Genomic DNA, 7,819 nt, shown 5'->3' on the forward strand with positions numbered 1-7,819 from the left:
AAGAAGAAGAAAGAAAAAGAAAATACATCGGTACAGAATCGTGAGGCATATAGACGGCAAAAGGGCAAAGCACCCAGCAAGTCAGGACCGAAGCTGAGGTGCCATCAGCCTGCTGCTCTCAGCACCAGAGCTCTTTCTCTTACACTAGGGCTGGGAAAGAAGCTGTGAACCTGGGGTGGGAGCAGTGGGCACTCGGAAGGTGTCGGGGAGTAGGGGACCCACAGGGTCTTGTGCACACTGAGAGGAGAGTGTGAATATGCCTGTGTGTGCCGTGTGCCACAGCACATGTGCTCTGAAGAAGGTGCAAGAGATTCACCGAGTCCCACAGGGATGCAGGGAGTTGTGTATAACATGAAACCCTCCTTGGAAATTAAACCATTCATCAATTCACTCAGCCATTTTGCTAATCTATGAAATGCTGACTTTGGGCCATACCCTGCACCTGTCCTTTGGGAGGGGCAAAGGAGCAGAAGCCAGGCTGGCTGCCTTTTTGGAGCTTGCAGCCCTGAGTAGGGAGAGGAATCGGGCCCACATCTAATTAGGAACCAAAGCAGAACCCATCGAGTGGCAGGTGAAGGGTTCAAGCAGCAAGGGCTCGGGGGCTTAGGCGCCAGGGTGGTTAGAAAGAGCTTCATGGAGGCGAAGGGCAAGGAGAGGATAGAGTCAGATGGTGGAGGTGTGGGCCTGGCCGGCAGGCAGAGCAGACTCTCAGATGTAGTTTGGAATGTCAGGAGAAGGAGCCTTCATCTTACTTCTTCCTTGCACCAATGGGAGAAGTTTAAATTCTAAGGTCTTCTTAATTTTTTAAAATTTTAAACATTTTTTGAGACAGCGTCTTTCTCTGTCACCCAGGCTGGCATGTAGTGGCAGGAACACAGCTCATTGCAGCCTCTACCTTCCAGGCTCAAGGGATCCTTCCACCTCAGCCTCCTAAGTAGATGAGACCACAGGCACACAGTCTGGCTTTTTTTTTTTTTTTTTTTTTTTTTTTTTGTAGAGATGGGGTCTAGCCACATTGCCTAGGCTGGTCTTGAACTCCTGGGCTCAAGCAATTCTCCTGTCTTGGCCTCCTAAAATGTTGGGATTCTAAGCATGAGCCACCTCTCCCGGCCTCTAGGTCTTAATCTACATTCTAATTCATTGCTTTATTCATTTGACATATTTTTATTGAGCAGCTACTCAGTGCTGTGCTGGTATGTGCTGGGGCTGTAGAAAGGCAGAGCTCTCAAAGACTCCTGCATCAATACCAAGACACACCTATGATCCACAAAAGACTGAGGATAAGCGTGATTCTGGGGCCACAGAATGCCAGTGGGCCTGGCCAGAGGAGGGACACCAAGGAGGTGAGGGGAAAGGGCAGGGTGGTTTTCCAGGGTCGCAGATTGTATTTGAAGTAAGAGTTATCCAGGTGGGGGAGGAGGAAGCAAAGGGGGTGCTCTCTGCTGAGAAAATATCATACGCAAAGGCTCAGAAATGGTGAGTGCTGGGATCATTTGGTCTAACTGGGATGTGAGGTGTGAGGGCCTGGTTGGGTAGAGGCAGGAAAGGGGCTGGGAGTTGAGCCCCAGAAATGCGCTTTCCATTTGTCTGGGGGCTCTGGGAGGCTGCTGGACTGCTGATTAACTTATTCCCCAGTGAGCCTTAGGTGAAGCCCAATCCCCTTGGACAAGAGCTCCCCTTGTCTCTGTGTGTGGGTGACCCCTCTGATTTGTCTGGTCATTTAGTTCTTCTTTGAGGAAGAAGGCTGGATAAGGAGGGACTCTGCTTGCCACCCTGAGCAGGTTCTCTTTGCTTTGAGTTGTGTGGACTTCTGTAAGTAGACACCTACTGTCCTGGGGAAGGACAGGCATGACGGGCCAGTGTGGGCCCCGTTCTCACACATTGCTTTGCAGGTGGAGCTGGAAGGCTGCTAGGAGGAGGTGGCAGCTGTGCAGTGGCCCTGAGCAGCCTCAGGAACCTGCCTCTTGCTTGCTGGGGACCATCATGACTCACATCTCTAGGAGATGAAGGCAGATCCTCTGGGGTCAGCTGGTGGGAGAGAACCCTGGGGCCTTGGGAAGGAAACTCTCTGAGCTTAGGAGATGCTGATCCAGTGCCCCCGGCCGAGCTAATCAGGGCCACTCTGAGCACGCTTGAAGGAAAGGTTTCCCTTCTCACCCCATCCTTGGAGAGATTCTGGCTGGATTCTGGACGGCACGTATTGCCTTAGTCGTACTAACAGCAGGGGACCAGGACAGCCCTGTGTGATTTGCACAGCCACCCCCACAGGGCCTCCATTCTTCAGTTTTCTATCCCAAGGGGACTAGTCGAAAGATCACTGGCCCCTTAAACTGAGTAAGTCCCTGGGGAAAGCTGGATTTATGGAAAAGCAAATTCCCGAAAAGAGAGAGTGTGGGCTAGAGCTATGTATTTATTTACTTACTTATTCATTCTTTTTTTTTGTTTTTCTTTACTAATTCATCTCTTTGACAAAAATATAAATAATACAGAAATTAACAAAGCCAGAAAAATGTTTGCCCTTGCCCCTTGTATATCTCCTTCACTTCTGCTTTCCTGGGATGAGCACATTTAGAGCTGGGAGGGTGAGCTACACACCCTGCCCACAAATAGGATGGGAAATGTGATTTCCTGAAAAATGGAACTAAAGCAGGAAAATCAAAGAAGAGGAAGAAGAAGGAGGAGGAGGAGGAGGAGAAGGAGAAGTAGGAGGAGGGAGAAGGGGAAGAGGGATGGGGAGGAGGGGGAGAGGGGAAAGGCAGGTAGGAAGAGGAGGAGGAGGGAAAGGAGGGGAGGAAAGAGGGAGGGGGAGGGGGTGGGGAGGAAGTGGAGGGGGAGGGAGGAGGAAGGGGGGAGGGGGAAGAGAAGGGGAAGGAAGAGGAGGCGGGAGAGGAGGAGGAGGAGAAAGTGGGAAGATATCCTTTCAAAGTTTTTGTTCTGTGCATACAAAAATATGAATGAACACTTTAGGCCTCTTCCCACGGCAGTCGTGTAATCCCACCTGGCCGTCTTCGGGTACCATTCATTCTGTTTGCACAGCACAAGAAGAAGGTCCATGAGGAGCAGCCCAGGTAGTGGGCAGGATCTGTCAGCTGCATGAGCAGAGTGTCTTCTTTGGCCATTGTTGGGGGCCATCTTTGCTCAGCCACGCCTTTCCCTGTCCAAGGTCACTGTGCTGGAGGCACAGGAGGAACCAGAAAAAGGCCAAAGTGGTCTAACACACAGGGGCGAGGTGCTAGCTGAGTGGCTGGGCTGGTCTTGGGGTAGGAGGGCAGGTGCTGGCAGAGAGGCCTTTGTTGGCTTGGGGCACTTCCAGCCACAGGAAGTGTTTGTTCTTTTCAGGACCGGTCAGTCCTTCCTTCCATTCAGCAAACACATTTTGTGTACGACCAAAAGGGGTACAAAGACGAGCTCTAATGGAGAGGAGTTTGCCACCTCTAAAGAACGTCCAGGCCGGGCGCGGCGGTTCGTGCCTGTAATCCCAGCACGTGCTCAGGAGTTTGAGACCAGCCTGGCCAACATAGTGAAACCCCATCTCTACTAAAAAAATACAAAAAATTAGCTGAGCATGGTGGTAGGTGCCTGTAATCTCAGCTACTCGGGAGGCTGAGGCAGGAGAATCACTTGAACCCAGGAGGCGGAGGTTGAATGAAGTGAGCTGAGATCGCCCCACCGCACTCCAGCCTGGGCGACAGAGGGAGACTCTGTCTTAAACAAACAAACAAAACCGTCCAATTTGGGCACTGTCAGAGAGACTCAGAATGTTCTGGAAGTCCACAGTTGGTGAGAGGGGACCAGAAACACACCTCAACAGTAAGGGCTCCTGAGGACAGGCCAGGAGCCGGTGCCGCGCTGAGCCCTCCATATACCTGATCATTCCATTCTCACTTCCGAGCTGGCGATGGTCCCCTACTGTCACGAACTGGGAAAGTGTAATTTCATTGAACAGACTCAGAAGGATGTGAAGTGACCTGCCCAGGGCCACACGGCTGGAAAGTGACCGTGTAGGAGTGAAGGAATGAAGGTCTGTGACTCCAAAGCGGACCCTCACATGCATTTTGCTCTGAGACAGGTGGGGTTCGAGGTGAATCTGGAGGGTGGGAAGGGACTTGGCAGGTGAAGGCAAGAGGAAGGTGTTCCAGTCTGAAGGTACAGCCGGATGAAGACACAGAGGCAGTGTGGCCCCAGAACTGTGTCGGGCTCTGAGGGCATCTTTTGGGGGAAGGCCAAAGGGAAGGCTTGCGCTCAGGGTGGAGGGCAGGTCACTTCACATCCTTCTGAGTCTGTTCAATGAATAATAACTTTCCCGGTTCATGAGAGGAGGGGTCGATCCCTAGCTCGGAGGTGAGAATGGAATGATCGGCGTATGGAGGGCGCAGCGCAGCCCTGGCTCCTGGCCTGTCCTGGGGAGCACTTGCCCCAGGCATCACAGATGCAGGGAAGAGGCGCAAGCTGGCAGCCCTGAGGGGAAGCCTGGTAATGAGCAGAGGAAGGGAAGAAGCAAGTGAAGATTCTGCATGCTGGAGTGTGGATGGGAGCCAGGGCAGGGAGGACCCGCCTCCTTCATGGGGCCAGCACAGTGGTCTTGGGGATGAGCTGCCCAGAGAGGCTTGTCCCAGGCTGAAGGTCCAGCTGGCAGAGCCCAGGGAGAAGCCCAGCAGTGCCCACATGCAAGGGAGGAGAGCAAGAGGCCAGCTGGGAGGCTGACAAGGAGAGGAGGGAGAAGAGGGCTTGTGAATGGTTCAGGTAGGAAATGACCCTTTATCGATGTGGTTGCAGGGACAGAGAAAGGCGAGGTATGATGGGAACTGCAGTGCAATTCTCAGATGCTTCCCACAGTCGGCTCTGGCCAGGATATGCTGTGTGTCTGTGTATCCTGGCATCCTAGTCTGGGCTGAAGGGACCCTCCTCGGGGAGCATGTTCCTACCGGATGACATCTGTCCCATGTGGCTTTGCACCTGTGGTGCTGGCTGGTCCTGGGCCCAGGTCGGTGGACCTGGATGGAATGAAGCAGCTACATCTGTGTCACCCCATCTCTGGGAGCCCATCCCACCTGGTCAGACATGCCAGGCCAACCCCATACCCATCTCCTCACAGCTGAGCTCCATGCCACTGCCCCAGCTCCTCCAGCAAGGGCACATCATCCCTTCCAGGCCTCTCCCGAGTTCCCCTCCCCAGCCAGCTGCCGCAGAGCCCCACTTGCACTTGGGGAGGACCTGGGCAGGGAGGATGTAAGTGAAGACAGGGGCAGGGACACCTCCTCCATGATGGTTCTCTGGAATGATGTTCAAGAGTTGGGGGACCTTGGTGATGGTCTCTTCCTCTTTACTGATGGGCAAATAGAAGTCCCAGAGTGGGGGCTGGGCACGTTGGCTCATGCCTGTAATCCCAGCACTTTGGGAAGCCAAGGTGGCAGGGCCACTTGAGACTAGGAGTTCAAGACCAGCCTGAACAAAACATAGCAAGACCCCACCTCTGTAAAAAAGTTTTTTTTAATTCGCCAGGTATGCTGGTGGGTGCTGTAGTACCAGCTACTCCGGAAGCTGGGGCAGGAGGATCACTTGAGCCAGTCCAGGCTCGAGGCTGCAGTGCAGTGATGGTGCCAAGGCACTCCAGCCCAGATGACAGAGTGAGGCCCTGTCTCTTAAAAAAAAAGAAAATCCAGGTTGGGACTAGGTGCCCAGAGGCACTGATCTGAGGCTCTGAGGGACCCCATTAAGGTCAGCAATTTTTTATTTTATTTTATTTGCTAAAACCCAATTTTCCAGGCCTCAGATCCTTGACTTGTCAGCAGTATTCTCTATTTTGAACATATATTTCTTTCCCTGACACAAACCTTCTACTTCTCCAATCAGTTTTTCTGTGTCTGCACTGCAGGATTTTTTCTTCTCTGCCCAGCCATTAAATGTCATCAAGAGTTCCCCAAGCCGTTCCCTTCCCCCTTGTTCTCTCTCCCTATCAGGCTCAGCCGCCGCAGCTTGAGTGACTGCATCTGGCTCTGAGCTGCTCAGGCCCAGAGTTCTGTCCTGAGTTTCTGATCCATGTGTCTAGCTGCCCCGTGGACATCTCCTGAGGCACTGCGTGATCCTGTGTCCACATCTGCACTGATGATTTCCCTCTGCATTCTCCCAAAATTCTCATGCCCGGTGATCCCCGTGCAGGGCATGAAGTGCCAACCATGCCAGTGCAAAGGCCAGAGACCTTCCTTACCTGCACATGTCATCCACGAGTTTCAGTTCCCGAACATCTCCTTACCCACCTTCCTCCGTCCCCCCCACCACGAGCCTCCTCCAGCTCTGGCTTGAAGGGTGACAGCCTCCTGACTGGGCTCCCAGCTCGTCCTTGTCTCCGTGCCTTCCCTTCTCCGTGCAGCTGTCCGTCGGCTTTTGAAAACCTGAAGCAGGTCCTGTCACTTTCCCACTTACAAACATTTACCAGCCTTTTGTTCCTCTTAGAATAAAGGCCCAGATGTTACCAAGTCTTAGGGGGCTCCTGCCGACCCCTCCAGCCTCAGCCTCCCTTCACTCTGCATTACAGCCTCCTGGCCTTTCCAGGAATTCCCCAAGATCCTACTCATCACAGAGCCCTGCAAAGAGCCAAGGAGAGGCCCCTGCAGGAATGTTTCCACATTATCCTTTTATATTCATTTGTGAAACTCTTTGACGAATGCCTCTCTATCCTGCTTAGAATATAGAAACTTTCCCTTGCCCCATTTTAAGATGTGAGAATGCATGTGTCATAAAAGCTTCTCATCAGAGGCTCAGATACTTCCGGTACCAGACCCCATGTGGCCAGGTGGATCCCACCTACGAGCCCAGGCAGCCCAAGGGCTTCTGAAATAGCAACACTTGGTAGCATAGCCCCTGGGGGTTCAGAGACCCTGTCTCCAGCCATGATGTCAGTGACCATGCCTGGCATATAGAATATAAGTTCCATGAGGTCAGTGGCCACACCTGGCTTATGGAAGTAGCACAGTAAACATGCATTGACCTCAGGCTCCTTTCAGGGAGGATGCCTCTGGGTTCAGGTCACTGAGTTATGCAGGGAAGGTGCACATTTTCCTGGAGTGCCGGGCAAGGTTTGGGCACCTGGAGCCTAGCACCAGGGGTCAGTGAGAGGGAGGCTCCAGGGAGGTGATGGCCATAGGGGAAGGGAAGAAATGCTGACTGAGGACTGGGCCTTGAATTGGGGGAAGAATTGTTTTATTTTCCACCCATATGAGAAGCAAGAGGAGAAAGGCCTGAAGGAAAGGAGAGTCCACCTTGAGCATTTATTTCAAGATGAGTGGCCCTTATGTTCTCTGTAAATCACTACCACACACTTGAGACTGAGGCACATCCTTTTTTTTTTTTTTTTTTGAGACGGAGTTTCGCTCTTGTTACCCAGGCTGGAGTGCAATGGCGCGATCTCGGCTCACCACAACCTCCGCCTCCTGGGTTCAGGCAATTCTCCTGCCTCAGCCTCATGAGTAGCTGGGATTACAGGCACGCGCCACCATGCCCAGCTGATGTTTTGTATTTTTGGTAGAGATGGGGTTTCACCATGTTGACCAAGATGGTCTCGATCTCTTGACCTCGTGATCCACCCGCCTCGGCCTCCCAAAGTACTGGGATTACAGGCGTGAGCCACCGCGCCCGGCTTTTTTTTTTTTTTTTTTTTTGAGACGAGTGTTACTCTGTCACCCAGGCTGGAGTGCAGCAATGCCATCTCGGCTCACTGCAACCTCCGCCTCCCAGGTTCAAGCGATTCTCCTGCCTCAACCTCCCAAGTAGCTGGGACTACAGGCACATGCCACCATGCCCAGCTAATTTTGTATTTTTA

This window comes from Sapajus apella, unplaced genomic scaffold (assembly GCF_009761245.1).
Source record: "Sapajus apella isolate SASKATOON/1434 unplaced genomic scaffold, GSC_monkey_1.0 scaffold44, whole genome shotgun sequence".
NCBI classification, from domain to species: Eukaryota; Metazoa; Chordata; class Mammalia; order Primates; family Cebidae; genus Sapajus; species Sapajus apella.